The sequence below is a fragment of the Tamandua tetradactyla genome, chromosome 22, assembly GCF_023851605.1.
Source record: "Tamandua tetradactyla isolate mTamTet1 chromosome 22, mTamTet1.pri, whole genome shotgun sequence".
In the NCBI taxonomy this organism is placed as follows: domain Eukaryota; kingdom Metazoa; phylum Chordata; class Mammalia; order Pilosa; family Myrmecophagidae; genus Tamandua; species Tamandua tetradactyla.
The window spans coordinates 30,748,696-30,772,028 of NC_135348.1; the positions used below are offsets into that span (position 1 = coordinate 30,748,696).

General features: G+C 34.4%; 1 long non-coding RNA gene across 4 annotated transcripts in view; it reads left to right on the plus strand.

Moving 5' to 3' along the window:
* Positions 1-239: 239 nt before the first annotated feature.
* Positions 240-23,333, plus strand: part of LOC143666321 (uncharacterized) — a 247,769-nt gene continuing 224,675 nt past the window's right edge. For all 4 annotated transcript variants that reach the window (XR_013167525.1, XR_013167523.1, XR_013167524.1 and 1 more), the window contains exon 1: positions 240-343. This is a non-coding gene — a long non-coding RNA (uncharacterized LOC143666321). The remainder of the gene's footprint in view (positions 344-23,333) is intronic.

Genomic DNA, 23,333 nt, shown 5'->3' on the forward strand with positions numbered 1-23,333 from the left:
TAGACCAGGAAATTTAAAGCGGGCGGGCTTATTTCTGAGCTCCCAAGCAGAATTCACTGAAACCAAGATGGAGAGAGGGGACTCCCTGCCTGGGTGATGGTGTGGGCTGTTTTCAAGCAAGCATGGGTTAGGCGACATCCAGAAGGGGCGGTTCTCCGGAAGTCAGGTGTCCGGAAGGGGCGGTTCCAGAAGCCATGTCATCCAGAAGGGGTGGTTCCGGAAGTTATGTCATCCAGAAGGGGCGGATCCGGAAGTCAAATTGGGAGGCGTTGCAGCTTCTGCAGCTCCAGTTGCAGTACCCGTCCCCTGACCTAACAACAGCCAACACCATTGTTAACATTAGGTATGTTTTTTCGTATATACCGCTCTGTCATCCCCACCTTGTCGTTCATTTGTTTTAACCCCTGAAAGAACATTCTTATACTTGTTCTATTAACTATCGTCTGTTATATTCAATAGAGCTCATTGTGCTTTACAATCCTATGTTCAGCTTTTAGTTTTTTCCTAATAATACATATATCCTAAAGTTACCTTTTTTTAACCACATTCAACTTTATTGTTCAGTGCTGTTGATTACACTCACAATAATGCGCTGCCATCACCGTAATTCATTTCCAAGTCTTTATCATAGGCTGAAATAGAAATTATCTACAAATTAGGCATCACTACCCCATTCCATAACCCTAATCTATTGCCTGACAGCCTATATTATAGATTCTAATTCTAGGATCTTGCTTATTAAAATTAGTTCATAACAGTGAAATCATATAATATTTTTCCTTTTGTGACTGGCTTAGTTCACTCAACATAATGTACTCAGTGTGCATCCATGTTGTTATATGCAAGACTTCACCCCTTTTTATAGCTGGATAGTATTCCATCACATGTATTTGCCATATTGTGTTTATCCAATCATTGATTGATAAACACTTAGTTGTTTTTATCTTTTGGCAATTGTGAATAATTCCACTATGAACATTGGTGTAGAAATGTCTGTTTGATTCCTTGGTATCAGTTCTTCTGGGTATGTGCCTAGTAAAGGGATAGCTGGATCATGTAGCAATTCTATACTTATCTTCAAAAGGAATCACTGTGCTGTCTTCCACATCAGCTATACCATTAATCATTCCCAACAACAATGAATTAAAAGAGTTCCTATTTCTCCACATCCTCTCTAACACTTGCAGTTTTCTGTAATTTTAATAGTGGCCATTCTAGTAGATGTGAAATGATTTCTCCTTGTGGTTTTATTTGCATTTCCCTAATAGTGATGTTGAGAATCTTTTCAAGTGCTTTTTATCCATTTCTTTTTTTGTCTTTGAAGAAATGTTTAAGTGTTTTGCTCATTTTTTAGCTGGATCTTTTTGTCTTTTTATTGTGAAATTATAGGATTTCTTTAAAAATTCTGGATATTAAATTCTCATCAGATATGTGGTTTCCAAAGATTTACTCCCAGTAAGTAATGGGAGAAAATATTTCCTCTTTCTTGACAGAGTCCTTTAATACACAAAAGTTAATTTTGAGGAAGTCCCAGTTATCTATTTTTTTCTTTTGTTACTTGGGCTTTGGGTTTAAAGTCTAAGAAACCATTTGACTAGTACAAGATCTTGAGAATGCTCCCTTACATTTCCTTCCAGGAATTTTCTGGTCCTATAATGTATATTTAGGTCTTTAAACCCTTTGAGTTATTTTTTTTTGTATATGATATGTGAGGTAGAGTTCCTTTTTAAATTATTTTGCGTATGGATATCCAGTTCTACCAGTACCATTTTTTGAAGAGACCATTCTTTCCCAGTTGATTGGATTTGGCAGGCTTGCCAAGTATAAAGTGACCATAGATGTTTCTGAACTTTCAATTTTATTCCATTGGTCAATATATCTATCTTTAAGCTAGTAGTTGCTGGTTGACCACTGTAGCGTTGTAATATGCTTTAAAATCAGGAAGTGTGTGACCTCCAACTTTGGATTTCTTTTTCAAGATAAGTTTGGCTGTTTGGGGTCTCTTAGCCTTCCAAATAAGTTTGATAATTTGCTTTTCCATTTCTGAAAAGTAAGCTGTTGGAATTTTGATTGGGATAATATCGAATCCATAAATCAATTTGGGTACAGTTGACATCTTAACAGCATTTAGTCTTCCAATCCATGAGCACAGAATACACTTACATTTATAGATCTTCTTTGATTTCTTTTACCAATGTTTTGATTTCTTTTACCAATGTCTAAGTCCTTTATATCTTCTGTTAAATGTATTCCTAGATATTTGTTTCTTTTAGTTCCTATTGTAAATGAATTTATTCCTTGATTTCTTCCTCAGTTTGCTAACTAATAATGTATAGAACTACTAATGATTTTTGCCTGCTCATCTTGTACCCTGCCAATTTGCTGAATTCATATATTAGCTCCATGGCTCTGCTGTATATTTTTCAATAAGTTTCCCATATAGGATCATGTTATCTGCAAAATAGTGAAAGTTTTACTTCTTCTTCTACAATTCAGAAATTTTTATTTCTTTTTCTTGCCTAACAGCTCTCTGTAAACCTTCCAGCACAATGTCGAATAACAGTGGTGACAGTGGGCATTCTTGTCTTGTTCCAGATCTTAAAGGGAAAGTTTACAGCCTTTCACCATTGAATTTCATGTTAGCTGTGGGTTTTTCATATATGCCCTTTATCATGTGAAAATTTCCTTCTACTCTACATCATTTGAGAATACCATGCTTTTTTTCCTTCATTTTGTTAATGTGGTGTATTATATTACTTGATTTTCTTATGATGAACCACCTTTGCATACCTAGGATAAAACCCAGTCGATCATGTGTATAATTCTTTCAATATTTGGAAAAGATTTGCAAGTATTTTTTTTTCAGGATTTTTACATCTAAATTCATTAGAGAAATTGGTCTGTCATTTTATTTTCTTGCACCTTTGGTATTGTGGTGATGTTGACCTCATAGAAAAGTTAAGTAATGTTTCCCCCTCTTCAATTTTTGGAAGAGTTGGAACAGAATTGGTAATGGAAGATTTTTGCTTGCTTTTGTTGATTCTGACACTAGCACTGGAGGAAAGATTTTCTTTCTTTTCAGTGTTTTATAGAATAGGGTTTAGTCATATTCTTCATATATTCATTCATTAACTCATTCATTAAGCATTTTATGAGTACCAACTCTGTATCAAACCTTATTGAATGCATATAAAAATGAAAGATAATGTCCGTATATTCAAAATGTTCAAGTGTAACAGGGGTAAGAAAATAAATTTAAGATAAAAATGCAATAAGATAAGTATCGTAATTAAGATCTGGGAAATACGTTATGGAGGACAAATCTTCAGAAATTTTGGAATGTTAAAAAATGAAGTGAAAAGATTAGATTGTGTTTGGAAGGAAAGACAGTACAAATAATTCTGGGAAGAGGGGCCACTTATACAATACAGGTAGAGATGGAAAAGTAGCATGAGGTCGAGCAGGATGAGGAGTTCAGTGTGATTTTGTATGAAAAAGTTGTCCTCCCCTCCTCACTATCTGTTTCTGCCATGTTTCCCTTGAATTCTCTTTTATCACCTTCACAGTATGCAATTGTATTTTGAAAGAGTTTCAAACCAGTCAGATGTTTTGTTGTCGTGAAATGATAGTAACTGTAAAAACTAAAGTAGAAGCAGGGCAAGATAGTGGTATAGGAAGTCATGGAATTTAGTTCACCCTTGAGAGTAGCTTCTAAAGTGCCTAGAACAACTGTTTTGGTGACATCCGTGAATGGACACTTATTGTATACCACTCTGGAATAGGTGGAAAGGCTGAGATTACTGCACAGAACTGTAAGTAAAGCTTCCAAACTGCAGAAGCTGGTGCTTTTCCCCCACTGGCACAACAGGCTGACTTGGAGTATTTTGATGGTAGGAAAAAGAAGCCCCCTCTACTAGGAGCAAGGGGAGGAAGCTCAACAAATCTCCAGTTGCAGTTTGAATGAACAAATTTGGACTAATGTATATAAGCGCTAAGCACAGACAAACCCAGAGAAAGTAGAAAAGTAACCCTGAAGTCACTTCTGGAAGGGAGAAAATAGGACTAACAAAGGAAAGGAAACAAACAAATCAAAAGGAAGCTTCTAGAGTCAGTTTCACTCAGAATACTGGAAAAGGGCTATGTCCTAAGAACAGGGGCACGTACAGGTAAATACTAACTCTGGCTCTTGACTGGAGAACCTTGCAGGGGAGATGGGCTCTGAAAAGATTTCATTTTACTTTCTCTCTCTCTCTCTCTCTCTCTCTCTCTCTCTCTCTCTCTCTCTCTCTCTCTCTCTCTCCTTTTCTTTTCTCTTTTCTTTAGTATTCTAAGTAGCTCATTAGAGAAAGTTACAGACATTTTCAGTTGTCATTGATGACCCAGGCAAGGGTAGAAGAGTTAAGATAGGTCTGGGAGACAAAGTAACAAGTGAAAGAGATCATTCCCTAAAGGGTGTATCTCCCCTAAGAAAAGGAACCAAGGCCAGGCTCAAATGGCAGCTCTCCTTCAGAGAATTCAGACCCCAGGGGCAGGGAATCAGAACTGCTTGAGCTTGCTTCCCACCTCAGCCTCTGTCTCTACCATGTCCCTGGCAGGCTGAGGACTGAATGCTCTGTACCACTTTATGTCAGTGGGGAGCTGTGGACTGACGAGTGCCACCTTCTGGGCTGGCTAGGAAAAGCACTGCGTCTAGAGGCTCCACAGAAAAGTCAGACAATCTGAGGAATCTTATCCTAAGGGAAACTTGATATTGTTTACTCCTTCCCCCTGAGACCTGGGCCTGCCTTTTAAAGACCTGGGTGTGGGAAAATCTGGGGAGACCCTCCTCAGAAAAAGGTTCCCTATAGGCAGGGCAAGAACCAAAAAAAAAAAAAAAAAAAAAAGAGTTCAAAAATTCTGATCAGTTAAACAGGAGATATACCAGAGGTCTATAATAAGCTGAACTAAATGCCGAAGAACAGATAGAGAACAAAGCCAAACAAGAAGAAAGACCTATAAACAGAGCCCAGAGATTTCACAGAAAAAGCTTTCAACCAGCTGCGTAACACACCCAGGGAAATCTGATCAAATGCCCAGACACCAGCAGAAAATAATGGATGACGCTCGGAAAACTGAAGATATGGCCCAGTCAAAGGAACAAACCAATAGTTCAAATGAGATACAGGAGCTGAAACAACTAATGCTGAATATACGAACAGAAATGGAAAAATTCTTCAAAAACCAAATCAATAAATTGAGGGAGGACATGAAGAAGACATGGGCTGAACAAAAAGAAGAAATAGAAAATCTGAAAAAACAAATCACAGAACTTATGGGAGTGAAGGACAAAGAAGAAAAAATGGAAAAAACAATGGATACCTACAATGGTAGATCTAAAGAGGCAGAAGCTACAATTAGTGAACTGAAGGATGGAACATATGAATTCCAAAAAGAAACAGAAACTATAGGGAAAAGAATGGAAAAACTTGAGCAGGGGATCAGGGAACTGAATGACAATATGAAGCGCACAAATATACGTGTTGTGGGTGTCCCAGAAGGAGAAGAGAAGGGAAAAGGAGGAGAAAAACTAATGGAAGAAATTATCACTGAAAATTTCCCAACTCTTATGAAAGACCTAAATTTACAGATCCAAGAAGTGCAGCGCACCCCAAAGAGAATAGACCCAAATAGGCGTTCTCCAAGACACTTACTAGTTAGAATGTCAGAGGTCAAAGAGAAAGAGAGGATCTTGAAAGCAGCAAGAGAAAAACAATCTGTCACATACAAGGGAAACCCAATAAGACTATGTGTAGATTTCTCAGCAGAAACCATGGAAGCTAGAAGACAGTGGGATGATATATTTAAATTACTAAAAGAGAAAAACTGCCAACCAAGACTCCTATATCCAGCAAAATTGTCCTTCAAAAATGAAGGAGAAATTAAAATATTTATAGACAAAAAGTCACTGAGAGAATTTGTGACCAAGAGACCAGCTCTGCAAGAAATACTAAAGGGAGCACTAGAGTCAGATACGAAAAGACAGAAGAGAGAGGTATGGAGTAAAGTGTAGAAAGAAGGAAAATCAGATATGATATATATATATAATACAAAAGTCAAAATGGAAGAGGAAAATATTATCCAAACAGTAATAATACTAAAAGTTAATGAACTGAATTTCCCAATCAAAAGACATAGAATGGCAGAATGGATTACGACCCAGCAATACCACTGCTAAGTATCTACTCAAGGGACTTAAGGGCAAAGACACAGACGGACATTTGCACACCAGTGTTTATAGCAGCATTATCTACAATTGCAAAGAGATGGAAACAGCCAAAATGTTCATCAACAGACGAGTGGCTAAACAAACTGTGGTATATACATACGATGGAATATTATGCAGCTTTAAGACAGACTAAACTTATGAAGCATGTAATAACATGGATGGACCTAGAGAACATTATGCTGAGTGAGTCTAGCCCAAAACTAAAGGACAAATACTGTAAGGTCCCACTGATGTGAACCGACATTTGAGAATCAGCTTGGAATATATCATTGGTAACAGAGACCAGCAGGAATTAGAAACAGGGTAAGATAATGGGTAATTGGAGCTGAAGGGATACAGACTGTGCAACAGGACTAGATACAAAAACTCAAAAATGGACAGCACAATAATACCTAAGTGTAATGTAATTAGGTTGGAACACTGAATGAAGCTGCACCTGAAATATGGTTTTTTGTTTGTTTGTTTGTGTGTTTGTATCTTTTGTTTTTGTTTTTTTTCTTTTTCCTTTATATATATATATATATATACATATTATTAGTATTATTATTTTAATTCTCTTCTCTATATTAACATTCTATATTTTTTTCTGCTGTTTTGCTAGTTCTTTTCCTAAATCGATGCAAATGTACTAAGAAATGATGATCATACATCTATGTGATGATACTAAGAATTACTGAGTGCATTTGTAGAATGGAATGATTTCTAAATGTTGTGTTAATTTCTTTTCTTTTTTTTGATTAATAAAAAAATTAAAAAAAAAAAAACTGACACCAAGAAAAAAAAAAAAAAAAAAAAAAAGAAGAAAGACCTATGTAAAAGAGTGAAAATGACCTCCAGAGTAAACTAACCTAGGAAATCAGATGCCTGAACACCAGTAAAAAGTCATGAGTATACTAGGAAAAATGAAGATATGGTCCAGTTTAAGGAAAAGATTTACCCTTTAAACAGACACAAGAATTGAAACAACTACTTAAAGATATTCAAAGCAGCATGCTAAATCATTTAAAAAATCAAATCAGTTAGTCCAGGGAAGGTATGGCAAAAGAGATGAAGACATTGGGTGATCATAAAGAAGAAATTGAAAATTTGAAAAAGCAAATAACAGAAATCATGGGAATGAAAGGCACAATAGAGAGATTAAAAACATAATGGAGAATTACAGTAACAGATTTGAAGAGGCAGAAGAAATGATTAGTATAGTAGAGGACAGGACATCTGAAATACTACATACAAAAGAAAACGGAGGAAAAAGAATGGAAAAATATGAGTGTGGTCTCACAGAATTGATTGACAACATGAAGCATATGAATATACATGTTAAGGGTATCTTAGAAGGAAAAGTGAATGAAAAGTAGCAAAAGGAATAATGGAGGAAATAATCACTGAAAATTTCCCATTTCTTATGAAAGACATTATATTACAGATCTAAGAAGCACAGCATACCCAAAACAGAATAGATTAAATAGACCTACTACAAGACAGTTACTAATTAGATCTTCAAATGCAAAAGCAAAGAGAGAATACTGAAAGCAATGAAAGAAAAGCAATCTATCCTATACATCAATAAGACTATGTGCAGATTTCTTAACAGATACCATGGAAGTGAAAAGGCAGTGGTATGATATATTTGGTAGGGAAGTAGAATGGTGCAGTTGCTGTGGAGGGCAGAGTGGTAGTTCTGCATGTGGCTAAGTATAGGATTTTCCTTATGATTCTGCAACCCCATTACTGAGTATATTCTTAGGAGAACTAAAAGCAGGAAATTGAATTGACATTTGCACACTGGTTTTTATGGTGGCAGTATTCATGACTTGCAATGGATGGAAGTGGCCTAAGGGTACATAGACTGATGAATGATAACAGAACTGTGGTGTGTACACGCAGTGGAATTTTGTGTGTGAGGCATGCACCTAGGTGAATGAACCTTGAGCAATGTATGTTGAGTGAAATAAGCCAGGAATGATATTGTAAATGCCTCACTATATGGACCAACTCCAATGTGCAAATTCTGAGATTTGATTTTGAGAGTTTAAATTCTCAGATGAAGGCTTACTGCATAGGTTTCTATATTATAAGCTCTTATAGCAGGTACATCTTTTCTTGAATTGTAACTGCTATTTCTAAATTCTGAGATGCTGAGTTCCTTGTGTGTAACTTGGTTGTTTGCTGGAACTTTGCATATCTGTGTGTGCATGAGACTCAGAGCTAGAGTTCTGCAGCTATGAAAGTCAGCATTACTCCATACAGCAACTATTTAAAAAGTTGAAAAAGAGATCAGACTTCAGTTGGAGATATGAATGAAGCTGATCTAGTTAGGATTAAGGTAAATCAGACTAAAGGGTAAAGAATTATATTGATTATATTTTAAAACTTCAACTTCTGTGTGAGACCAAAAGAAAAGATGCTTATTTGGTGCAAATTTTAAGTATTTTTCTCTAGCACACTATCTAATTTAACTTGTATGGTCAGTTTATTCAAACACAATAATTACATGGAATCTTGAACAGGAAGTGAGATCTTGTTGGTTTGTAGAGGTTACAGTGATACCCCAATACATCCCAGAGTACTCTGAGCAGAAGATAAATACATATTTTAAAGTCCCTTAGAGAGACTGGAGAAAATGTAGGAATATTAATCTTCTGTACCTGGGGAATACCTGATATTGTAACAAGTATTGGGGACTACCCATTTAGTTGGCCAAGCCCTACATCTTGGGATTTGCTTCCATGAAATTTATTCCTCCAAAGGAGAAGCTAAGACTATTTATAATTATTTCTAAGTGTCACACCTGACAAAGAGTCTCTTTTGTTGCTCATATTTGACCTCTCATTCTAAGCCAATCCTGCATGTGAGCTCACTGCCTTCCTCCTATGTGAGACATGACTCCCAGGTGTGTACATCTCCCTAACAACATGGGACATGACTTCCAGGGCCAGGCTAATCCCCAAGAGTCATGCCCCACGTTGGGATTGAGAAAGACTTTTTTTTTTTAAGAATGACACAACAGGTTTATTCATAATCAAAATTTAGAAACATTTCAAATGTCCATCAAAAGGAAAATGGATAAATAAACTATGGTATATACAAGGAAAAAACTCTCAGTGCATGCAACAACATGGAAAAATTTCACAGACAAAAGAAGTTGGACACAAATAGTACATACTGTCTGATGCTGGAGATGGACATATGCAAATGTGTGCAAAGTGCAAAGATTTTCATAATATATGTTAATGCTCACTAGAAAGCATCTATTATAGAAAGGATATTAAGCAACCAATTAGTCAAAATAATATGGTGTGGTATCTCCTTGTGGTTTTGATGTATATTTTCCATATAACTAATGATGCTGAGCATTTTGTGAAAGACTTCTTAGCTAAAAAGTAGAAGAGAAATGAAATAAAATAGAATGTCAGTGGCTGAGAGATTTCAAATAGAGTTGACAGTAATTCTAAATGTTATTCTTATGCATCATATACATATCTCTTTTTAGTTTTTAGAATAGCTAGAAGGAAATACTTGAAACCATTGCACTGTAATCTAGTAGCCTTGATTCTTGAAGATGATTATATAATTATATAGCTTTTATGGTGGTGACCTTGTGATTGTGAAAAGCTCAAAACTGACAGTCACTTTATCCAGTTTACGGACACATGTGTAAGAAAAAAAAGAAAAAGAAATAAATAATAGGGGGAGTTAGGAGTTATGGAATGCTTTTTGGTGTTTGTTTTTACTTTTATTTTTATAATGTATGTAGTAATGAAAATATTAAAAATCAATTGTGGTGATAAATGTACAACTATATGATGATACTGTGAACCAATGATTGTATCATTTGGATGATTATATGATATGTGAATATATCTTAATAAGATGCGTTAAAAAAAACAAACAGAGAGAATGCTAAAAGAATGCTATACATGATCCTGGACTGTATCTAATTATGTGAGAGAAAATATCCTAAAGGGCATTACTGAGACAATTGAAAGAATTGGAATGTAGACTGTATGCTAGATATCTATGTTAAATTTCTAGAAATTCTTAATAATTGTACTTAGTTGGGTTATATACTTGAATATGCTTGTTTTTAGGAAATATACAAGGAAGTTTTAGAAAATATACAAAGAAGTTAAAGCATTACAGAAGTATGATGTATGTAACCTACTCTTAAATGTATTGAAAAATAAGCTAGCTAGATAGCATGATATAAATAATGTGGCATAATGTTAAAAGTTGGTAAATCTGGGTGTCTGGGTCAGTGATATATTAGAGTTTCCTGCATTATTTCTATATTACTTTAAAAACTTTCCTTTAAATTTTAAATAATTTCCAAAAAAAAATTTTTTTTAAACTGCACACACACACACACACACACACAAACAATGTAAAAACACTATGGCTACCATATTCTGGATGTACTTTAGGGTGTGTTTGCTGCTTCAGTATAGACATGACATTTAAGTGACTCTGTCACACTCACCTCCATTTAATAAATGGCATAGGTATGAAGTAAATTAATGAATGTCTCAATATGTGCATTTTTATACCTTTATCTAGACTTTCACATGGATAGGTCTAGGTGGTTTGACTCAGATTTGCTTCACTTCATTCATTCAAGGACACATTTATCAGGAACCAGACAGACAGGCTCCTTTAGACAGCCCATATATTGCAAGAGGAAAGCTAAAGAGTGAAATTCTAATTATTCTTGGCATAGGGAATTCTAAGGGTGTCTCATGCCAAAATAATGAAAGTTATTTTTCTTCAGGAAACTGAAAGACGATACAGGAGGCACCATCAGGTTTCCACAGAAATGAAGTCAAATGAGAAACATGTGGCACTTTCTGATGGATACAAATCATTCTAAAATCCCTTCAGGTCTCCTGGATAAATAGAGAAGTAACTATAAATTGTTTCAAAAACAAAGGAGAGAGAAATGTAGCAAATATATATAATAATACCTTTATGGCAACATTTGGCACCACTCTATGAAGAAATTTATTCATAATGTTCGAAGTATTTCTTTCACACACCGTAAAAAAACCTAAAATTATAGATAGCTTACAATGTTTAAATATGATCTTGGGAACTCAGGACAGTTATTTTGTTATATACAAACCTTACTTTTATTCTTTAGCAAGATATTTTAAATTCAGAAATTTTTGAAAATCAGCTTGGTATAACCTCAAATCATTAAGATAGCATTATTTTTTAAAACAGCACTCAGTGACAATTTAACTGATTCTTTCTTGCCCTTGAATGTGTCTATATATGGGAAAAAAGGTATTTTGAAGGAATGTTAATGGTGAATAAATGTAGGCAGTGGAATAAATTATTTACAACTATGTATACATTTCATGGGAAACAAATTTAAATGCCCAATATTCCTCTTTCAGAAATATTTCTGAAACCTATTCCTCCCTACCAGGCTCTATTTCCAATAACATGCAACTTAATTACTCAAATCTAATTATAAGAATTTTAATTTTTAAGGTTAGCAGTGGAATTAATTTTTATCACTTTGAAAATTAACATGTAATATGGTGTAAATGAAACTTAAAGCTTACATACTACTTAAGATCTTATCATTTTGTAACTATTCTCACATATCAAATATATAAGTAAAAAATCATATCACATTATAAATAATCCCACGTAACAAAAAATAAATTCTGATATATACTTCATATATATATATGTGTGTCTATGTAACAAATAAGAACAGTATGACTTACAAAAAGTCATTTATTGCACTGGCAATCTTTTCATCTTAATCTGTATTCCTGTTTCCTTTAGCTGTTACAAAGGAACTATTGATTTTTTTCATAAGACCTAAGTAAGAAGAAATGAGTAAAACGTCTCTTCCATTTCACTCAAACTGTAGCATACGCAGCTGAGGAATGGTGATGGTGGTGGAAGAGGCAGGAATGCCGTGGGGAATTTTCATCTAACAGTACAGTCTTGCAAATTAATATATACTAAATTTGCTTTTTTGTCTTCTCTTTGATTTCTTCAAACAATTCCCCAATGACATCTGCTGCAAAAAGCAAAGGTTTCAAATCAGTCTGGGAAATGAGAAAATAGTGTGTGATATGTGATTCCTTGTATAGTATTAGAGAAGATAGATATTCATACACACTTTTGTTTATTTTGAACATTAAATTCTAGAATCCCATGCTCTTTCCCATATTGGACACTGACCCTTATTAAATGCTAGGATCTGTGATAAATTCTGGCCTGGTAAGAATTTTCACCAAAAAAAATGAAAACTATTTCAAGAAACTTGCTATACAAGATGCTGAATTTTAATGGTATAATCAAAGTATTATAATAATTTGATGAACATTAGAGGTCAAAGAAAAACTCCTTCATTTTTAGATAGAAAAACATTTTAACAGTAAGTTTTAATGAGTTGTTCAAGTCATTGCTAGCTTTTATTTTATGTAATTTTCATGAATGTGCTATTTAGTCCCATAGCTATTAAATGTCCAGAACTGCTTTCTAAGTTTTCTCATTAAAATACATTATATATATATATTTTTTATATATACACAGAGAATATATATTTTCTATGTATATATATAGTATATATTTTTCATTGTATATATTTGATATATAGTTGATTCATATAAGTTGGGATGGGGATTGCATAATAGAGAGGTAACTTTACCTCCAAAAGAAAGAACAGAGTAGTAATTAGGGATGCAGTTTGAAGGTGGGTCTAATTTAGTTTAGAAACCTCCTTTTTCCCTCCCCACAGTTGAAATTAAAGGTACTTTCTCTGATAATTATTGCCCTAGATTAGAATTTTAATTAAATCCCAGTATTCTGATAGGCATTATAGGAACAGCATATTACAATGAAGGCATACTGCAACAAAGAAATTATTGGACCTACACCATCTCACCCCTTTCAGATAGAAAGAGAAAGTAACTTGTAAATAAAGGTGTAGAAATACAGTTGTAAGCACCTGGGGTTTCTTTATATGCTGAGCAACTGCTACACAAGTATCAACTGCCTTTTGCATATTATTCTGTACACAGAAGCAGAGTCTATCTATTTCATAGTAGGAAAATAGAGGACCTGCAGTTCTTTTGTTAATCTTGGTAAACAGTTTAGGATTTGCTTTATTTTCTTTGATGGGAAAAGTGAAATATTTTAAAAGAAGCAGAGGAAATCCACAGAAAGAATTGATTAAAGAATCTGAAGTACAGAAGTATGTGAAGAAGCATTTCCTACCATTTCTAATAGTTTAATCTTATCTCTTGTTTCACAGCTATGAAACATTTAATCATGAATAAAGACCATTTTTACCCAACATAAATTACATAGAAACTGTTGCATCTCCACCTCCAATAAGGAAGTGATCTGGTTACATTTGTGGTGGAAGAGAGGGAGAGGAACAGCCCTGGAGGAGAGAAAAAACTGTTAAAATTGCTCTAATTCACTGAATATCCGCGTGGTTGGTATCTTGTTAAAGTGACTCCCTTTTTTGTCCAATGTTCTGTACACTGCCTAGTGTACCTTTTATGACCTTTTAAGAAAATGCGTGCCCAAATCACCATGTCCTCTGATCAAATTACTAACTTTTCTTTTACTTTTTGAGAGCCTTCTAAGTCTGGAGGGTCATACATAATAAGAGAGTTGCATTTGTGAAACTTGAGACTATATGCCCGAGTTTTGCAAATTTTTGTCAAAATGCATGGAAATTGATTAGGTTTCAACATTTTATTCCAATCCCTTTCATTGATATTTTGTTTTCAACTGCAAGGTAAGAGATGTTGAAACCTTTCACTAAAGGATTCTAAAATATGAAAAAGTCGTTGTGACATAGTTACCTGTTAGAAAAATATAAGGGTATAACAAAGCAAGAGTATCAGACTTATGGATGACTAAAACAAACAAACAAAAAGTCTAGATACAGTTAGAATGATAAATTTTCACACTTTTAAGACAAATTGAAAAGTAATGGTTTTTTGAAGTCTCCTTTCTAGATCATTATTGACATGTTTAAGGTTTCCCAATATATATTGTTACATAGTACATACTGCACTTTCTGGCTAATTAAGAAAGGGGTGGGGTAGAAAGAAGGAAACTCGTGTTTATTTAGCATTTAATATGTACCAGGTACTGTGTTTAATGCTTCACATATATTTTTTAATTTAATACTTGCACTGATCTTAAGAGATATGTGATATTTCCCATTTTTAGACCAAAATTAATAACAGGGTGAGAAATTAAAGAAATTTAACATTTTTAAAATTAAGTATAACTAAGTAGTTTTAAATATTTCTCCCTAAATATATGTATTTCTATATCTACATTCATGCACACACAAATAGATGAGTGTGCATATATATATATATTAGGGAATTTTGTTCACAACCTTTTCTTTCTGGTGCAGGGGCCAGAATTGAGTCTGGTTCTCCCACATGGCAGGCTAGAATTCTACCACGGAACTACCCATGCATCCTCAGGGTATAAAGTACTGTTTTAGAAATTAAACATCTTTCTCTTTCCCATTTGTGAACCGTGATCTTATCTGATTACCTTCAGCTCACTGACATTCCTGGCAAAGGAAGAAGGAGATTCATTTCTCACTCAGTCCTTTTGTGATGCTGAAGGAAGCAGCTAGAGAAGACATTCCTTGATTCAACCAAGCGTACTCAGTTAGCAATCTCTGTCTGGTCAGAGAATGGCTGAGGAGAGGACACCTGAACAGCTCTCAAGTCTCTTCAAGCCCCCTCACCTCCCCACCCCCACAGCAACTGCCTTCCTACTGCAGAAGCCTGACTACCTCTTCGCTGGGATTTCCATGCATGTGTATCCTCCTGACCAAACCTCCATGTAGCCAGAATGATTTTCCAAAACTCAAATTCAAGCACTTTGCTCACCCACTAACATTCTAGTGACTTCTAATTGTCAATTTGGATAAAATTCAATATTCTTAAACTGTTCTATGAGCTCTCGTATGGCCTGATCCATATACATGGAAATCAGGACATTGTCTGCAGGAGAAAAGCAAATGGGGAATGGATATCACATGTGCAAAACTAGTATTTCTGTATCAGTATAGAGAAATCTATAATTTTTCCAACAATTTCCTGTGAGTCTTACTTCTTAAGGGAGTCCACTTGATTTTAAAGATTTTTTCAGTAAATTTAATGAAAGCCTTAATTTCTTTTTGGCCATTTTGAAACTCTGAATTGTGTCTAAATCTGAGGAAAGAGCTTGTAATGGAAAGCCTCAGTCTATGACTTTGACAATGTTTTATAAAACTCTTTCCAACTAAAAAAATCACATATAAAACATAACAAAGAAATACAGAGCCTAAAATATAACCTTTTCTTATGAGAAAATTAAGTGACATAGTAATGAAAATCTCTAAGCTCAAGCAGTGGTTTAAGTAGAGCTAGTCTTCAAGTCAATGACAGAATTCAGGTATCATGATTCCAATTTAATACTTTTGTAAACACCTCTTATCTACGTGCATTGTATTTAATATCAGATTTCAGAAAACATTTGGAAATAAGAATCTTCCTGTCTACTCATTTTGCCAATTTCACACATTGCATTCAAAGATTTTTAAAAAGTCTCTATTCAAATGAGCAATGTCTCCCTGCCAGCTACTTTGGAAAAATGATTAATAGGGATAAACTTTAGAATGTTTGAGATGTCCTTATTGCCATGTTATTATGTTACAATTACATATATCCACAAACAAGCACATTTGTTGCTACTCATCATAAAAGATATAAGAAGATATAAGATGAAAGCCTTGCAACCGGTCTAGAAAATATTTGTGAAATAGCTGATATAGTATTGAACTTGATATAAATTTAATGAACTCTGTAATTTTTGTTCTATATGCTTTGAAAGTAGAACTTTGTATCTTCTCATCAAAGAAAAGATCACCCATGTCCTCTTAAGAAGGGAATAGAAGAGATTACAATATTTACATGCTTTTCATTTTCCTCTTACATAAAGGAAGGAAAATTTGATGTCAGGGAAATGCAGATAAGTAAGTTCATTGTGTCGAACTGTTTCTTTCTATTTTTTAAACAGCTGTTCGGTTCCTGGTATGTTTATATCTCTGTGCTAGTATGTTTGAAAAGGCAGAATTCTTCTCGGAGATTGGTCTGACTTTGATTCAGAACAGCAAAGGCACGGAGTTTGGAAGGATGGATACTTAATTTTTTTTTCTGTATGTTTACAGAATTAGGCTTGTAATGTATGGTTTCTGACTCTCTCAGTGAAATCAGCACATTGAAACATGCTTTATTGCTTTAAATTATAGCTTAGGAAGGCTATGCATCTGCCATCAAACATAGAAAATACATTTGACATAGTATTACGTATTAGTCAATGATAAGAAATGAAGAGTTTATGTCTAGAGCATCTTCATCCCTTCAACAATAAGCCATTCTTTATTAAGAGATATAAATGTTAAACTATTTGTTTAATGTGAAATATATTAGAAAGTGTAGTTATCTGGAATCAAATTACATACATTTGAGTCATTGCTCTAGTACTTATAATTGAATGGCATGTGCTAAGTTGTCTAAATTATTTTGGCCTCTGTTTCACATAATGTGAATAAACTAGGTAATTCACCTGAAAATATTTTATACATAACAAAAATCTATTTTTTGGCCATTTTGAAACTCTGAATTGTGTCTAAATCTGAGGAAAGAGCTTGTAATAGAAAGCCTCAGACTATGGCTTTGACCATGTTTTATAAAACTCTTTCCAACTAAAAAAGTAATTCACATATAAAACATAACAAAGATATACAAAAATCTATTTTTGTTATTATTTGAGGAAGTTAAAGGACAGTTTATTACATTTTTCTTTTACAAAGAAGTGTTCTGGTTAAAAAATCATAAGGTATGAATGTGACAAAACAATAAAGAAAGACTGTGTCACTTCAGCTGGCATATGTAACCTGATCATGGAATCATCACATAGAGAATGATTAGTCCCAGAACACATTTTACATGAGCATGAAATATTTTACCATTGTGTAGAACCATTGAGATTTGAGGATAATTTTTACTGCTGTGTAACTTAACCTAAGTTTCTTTATGCATCATATGAGGAATTTATTAAATAAATGTTTAAAAGCATACAATAAAGAAAATACTGATAAATATGACTGTGTTAAAACAAGACACCATATAGTACAAATTTAAATGGCTGATCAGAAGACAATATAAATATCAAAAATATATAACAAAAAAGATTCAAACTACAAATGTATGTTTCTCTTATAAAGCAATAAGGACAATTTTAAAAACTAATGGAATCATAGGCAAAATGTATGAACAGCCAACTGAGAGAAGAAGAAACGGTGGTAGCTAATACACGTGGGGAAAAACGGAATGACATACAAAAATGCAAATTCAAAGACTGAAAATAAAACATTAACATTCTGAAAATATCAAGATTCTTGGGGATGTGGTGCAAGGGAACTCAGATACTGTGCTAGTGAGTCTATGAACTTGGTCATTTTGTAAAGTAGTTGCACAATATATAGTAATGTTGATGATGCACAGGCTCTAAAGCCCATCATTTCTTCTCCTTCTTTCCTCCCTGAAAGAACTTTTATCTGGCTAAAAAAATTCGAACATTGGGTATAAGAGTGAAATATTTGAACCAACCTAAAGTTTCATCAAAGGAAAGGGTTAATTTAACAGAAGTATATTTTTATAATTGATACCATTTAGCAGTTAAAATTTTTGCAGTGGAACTACTCTATCAACAAAGATAAAGTTCACATAAGTTCCCATATTTTTGAAGAAAGAAAATTGTCAGTATTGCAATGTATTTAAAAGTATAAAATAGGCAAAACAGTATTATGCATTATGTATTATGTATGATTCACATGTAGAATAAAATTATGAAATCTGATGAATAAAAAATGACAATTTGGGCAACAGTTCTAGATAAAGGAAAGAAAAGAAGAGAATGGAATCAAGGAAACAGACCATGGCAAATTTTAATTGCATTTATATTATTTTTATTTAAAATAATAAATTTAAATTTCAGAAGTGGTGCAATGGTATAACTGGATTAGCAATCTTGCTGAAAAGACCAGAAAATCTGGGCAAAATGTGAAAAAGATTCTGGTTAAAGGAACTGGAAAATTAGAAAGCTAATGAGGAATTACTGAGTGAAGGGTCAGAGAAGATGCAATTCAAAGAATATGAGCCTGAAATTTTGGCCTGCTTTAGCCCTGGGGGCATTTGCAATTGTGGAACAGATAACTGAGAGACTGAGAACACTTGATAAGCCTGTTGGACCAGAAGTAAAAATTGCAGTATGGAAACTACCATGAGGATGATTATTCCCCAGGTAAAATCCCCATCTTTGAGTTGACATCTTGAAAATCTGGAAAACAGGAGCAAGTTTTACCTAGATGTAGATTGATTTTATGAAGGACTGAAGTCCACATCAGTTCATTTTAATCATCCACACTTGATTTAGTTGGCCTAGGATAGCTATTTTTCCTAGAAGACCAACAGAAATAAATTAAAAAATCCATTCACGAGCAAGAAAACAAAATCTTAGAATTTATTTTAATGACCTATGAAGAGCGCCATACTCAACAACAGCAGAACACACTCTTTAGAAAAACATATTGAATATTTACAGATACTTCTCTTATGCTGAAATATGGATAAGTCTTAACTCATTTCAAGAGGTGAAACAACAAATTAAAATTAGAACTTGTGGGATGCTATGTAAAGGATATTCACAGCCTTGACTGTATACTGTTTGGGAAGTCATGGATACACTCAGTGCCCATCTCCCAGCCCTCACTCACACCCCCTCCTTTCTCTTCTTGCTTGATTGTGTGTAAATGGTTCAATATGCTTCCATTCCCCAAACTGGAGGAGATGTTAGGTCCAATAGAACTGCCTGACCCTGATGGTACCTTGAACCCAAAACCAGAAACAGGCAACCCCAGCTGTTTACCAGTGTGGTAACTCTGCACAAGGGTCGTTTGATGCCTACTTTTTGCTCAGTGGCAGACATCTCCCCAGGGTGTTTAGCCCATACAGGAGCAGCTCCATCCCTACATGCCAAACGGGATTTATGGAGCCACCATCCATCGACCCTCACACAAGCAGTTGCTCTCCCTTGGTGACGGCCACAGTGAGATCTCTTTCCCTGAACTCTTGGAACTTTTGTGCAGCATGTGTGTAATAAAGTGGTCTCTGCTGAAAGTTTTAATTTTGCATGCACCTGTGCTTCCAAGACACATCACATATATATTTCCAAAGAAGATATTCTCATGTGTAATGATCTAAGCCTCCATCTCAGTAATTCAGAGAAAGAACAAATTAAACCCAAAGGAAGTTGAAGAAAGCAAATATTTGAGATGAAATCAGACATTAATGAAATAAAAATACAATAGAGAGGCTCAAAAATCTCAGAAGTTAATTCCCCAAAAAGAATAATACAGTGGATAAACCTCTGGTAAAATTTATCAAAGAAAAAGAGATTAAAAGAGGGCAATCCAATAATCAATGTTTAAGAGTGTAAAATAAAGCCATGACATTATTAAATATCTTAAAGACATTAAAAGATAAACATCAGGAGAGAGACTAAGTTAGCTTTGTCAACATTGTATTCGTAATAGTGCAAGCAAAAAATATAGGTATAGGATGCTTGGTGATGAAGAAATGAAATTTTATTTCTTGGAGATAATTTGATTGCATATATAAAAATCAAGAAAGGCAATTAGAAGGGTTATTGGACGCAGAATCAATACATTAATATAAATTGTTGTCTATAAAATAACAACAAACAGAATATAACATTTAGGAATAAGAAAACATATGAGTACATCTGAAAAAATGTTTCAAAGCACTACATGAAAAATTTTAAAATTAATTTTAGATAAATTTTAAAAGGATTAAGTAGATAAGAGACTGTGTCACATTCATGGAATAGAAGACATAGTTTTTTTTAAATTATAATTCCTTCAAATTGGTGTATGTAATCAATGCAAACTCGATCAAAGACAGAGTGATTGTATTGTTAGCCTTAAAAAGACATTTCTAAAGTTGATCTGAATGTGTAAATGCCAAGAACTACAAATTCCTCTTAGGAAATATGCCACATAGACAGCATTTGTTGCTTTCAGGTTCCTGTCAAACCTTCCCTTCCACCACTGGATCTGGAAGCTAAACACCTACATTTTCCAAGACTCTTGCTAGCCTTTCCTGTTAGGCTTTCCCATGTGGTGATGGAAGATAATTGAAAGCCCTAGTAAGGAACATATTTTATTATTTCAGCTTCTGACAGTACACACAGCATTGGCAATTACAGGATTCATGAAGTGCAGTCACCTAAATATCTTTACACATGGTTTAGTTCTATTATAAAAACCTCAGTTTTCAAAGATCAGGGATTCTGGAAACATTTCTTTTTTGAAACCCCCTGGTAGGGTTGATGGTTGCGTCTTGCAATTTTGCAGTTTTTTCATCTTAACGCAACCTTATTTCGCGATCTTTTCTATTCTCTTTTTTCTTCTCTTGTCTTCTCTTTTTTCTCTCGCTTGCCCATATTCTTGAAACACCTTCTTAAATAGGCGATGCTTTTAAAGTACTTTTAAGTACTTTTCACTAGAGTTTCAGACATGCAGAAAATTTGTGACGATAATACAGAGAGTTCTCACATCCTCTTCCCTTATTATTATAAGCATCTCCTCTCAGTACAGTACATTTGTTACAATAAGTGTTAAATTTTCATTAACTAAAATCTATGCTGTATTCAGATTTCCTTAGTATTTTCCTAATGCCATTTTTGTTTGGTTTTAAGATTCCATTTAGTATATTACATTACATTAAGTTGCCATGTCTCTTAAGACTCTTCTTGGCTGAAACCATTTCTCATATTTCTGTGCTTTTGATGACCTTGAGAGTATTGAGGAATACCAGTCAACTGTTTTATAGAATTGCAACTCTACTGGAATTTTTTCTGGTGTATTCCACTCATGTTAGAATTGGGATTATTGTTTTTTGGGATAAAAACCACAGAGGTTAAATGCCTTTTATATAACATTATATCAAGGATATATATATATTTAAGATATGTATATATATATATATATATATATATATATATACACATTATTGCATATAAACAAGTGAACAAATCCTTAATATATCACATATCCAGTTATGTTCATATTTCCTTGCATAGAGTGTATAAAATTTTCTAGTTTTCTCTTAATATGAATCCCAAAAAAGATTCGTCCATACATCACGACTGGTTGTTGTAGCTTTTAAGTCTCTTTTAATCTGTGTGTGTTGACTTTGTCTCTTTTTCTTCCAGCATTTTTTTTAAGTAATTATTTGTTTTGTATTTATTCTGTATGACATCTGTGTTGGACAGAAGGGCTTTTTTTCTTTTTTTGTGTGAAAAATAGCATATATACAAAGAAGCAATAAATTCAAAGCACATCACAACAATTAGCTATAGAACAGATTTCAGAGTTTGGTATGGGTTTCAATTCCACAATTTTAGGTTTTTACTTTTAGCTGTTTTAAGATACTGGAGTCTACAAGAAGTATCAATATAATGAATCAGCGATCATACTCTTTGCTAAACCCTACTGTATCAGTATGAAAATATTATGTGCCCTAGAAAAGTCATGTTTTAATCCTGATCCAATCTTGTAGGGGTAACCGTTTCTTTTAATCCTGATTCAATACTGTAAGTTGGAAGGTTTTGATTAAATTATCTCTACTGAGATATGGCACACCCAATCTTCAGTGTGACCTTTGGTTAGATGGAGATGTGACTCCACCCATTCTAGGTGGGTTTTGTTTAGGTTACTGGAGTCTTTAAAAGGAGTAATACTTTGGAGAAATGACAGAAGCGTCAGAGCTGACAGAGGGAGCAGATGTAGGTGCTTGGAGAACAGTTGCTTCAGAGAACAGAGACATGATGTTTGGAGAAGCTTGGAGCCCAGCAGACATCTCCATGAGACATTATGCAATCCAGAACCTGAAAAGAGCCAATGGAAGGCAAAAGATGAAGCCCAGCCCCAGAGGCGCAACATGAGGAACACTCATAGGAACAGAAGCTGAAAGCATTGGAGCCCCGGAGCAAGAGACCAGTAGTTGCCAGCCATGAGACCTCCAAGATGACAGAGGTGTTCTTGACACATTGGCCTTTCTTGAGTGAAGATAACCTCTTGTAGGTGCCTTAATTTGGATGCTTTCATTTCCTTAGAACAGTAAACTTGTAACTTATTAAATTCCCTTTACAAAAGCCATTTCAGTTCTGATATATCACATTAAGCAGCTTGCAAACTAATACACCTACCTTCTCTGTATAACTCCTCCATCACCTTTGATTTTTATCCTGCTCTTTAGAGGTATTTGGTCTATGCCCATTTTACCTTTTTCATATTGGAAGGGGCTATCAATAATATGGGATAGAGGGATGGAATTAGTTGATGTTCTGGAAAGGGTGGTGTCTCTGCATTTCGAAATTTATCTGATCCAGGGATCCATCTGGATGTTGTAAGTTTCTGGAAAACCTAGTGCATGGAACCTTTGTGGAATCTTATATAATGCCCTAGGTGTTCTTTAGGATTGGCAGGAATGGTTTTGGTTGGTGTTTGGCAAGTTATGATAGGTAGCAATGTCTAACAGAAAATTGCATAAGAGTGACCTCCAGAGTAGCCTCTCAACTCTATTTGAACTCTCTCAGTCACTGATATCCTATTTGTTACACTTTCCCGCTTTTAGCCGAAAGGCATTGTTTATTCCATTGTATTAAGGCCAGACTTATCCCTGGGAGTCATCCCAGAATGCCAGGGAGACTTTCACCCTTGGATGTCATGTCCTACAAGATATATATTATTGACATGATTTATGATTCTGGACATTAACCCTGATAACTTTACTGGGGCAGTATTTTTCAGGGTTTTTTGTATGGTACAGTTATGCTTTGTTTCTTTTTCTATACCGTAGTCATTGAAAGGATGTCAGATGCACATCCCATACCTAAGAAGTGGGGAGTCATGCTTCCCCTACTTGAGTGGGGCATA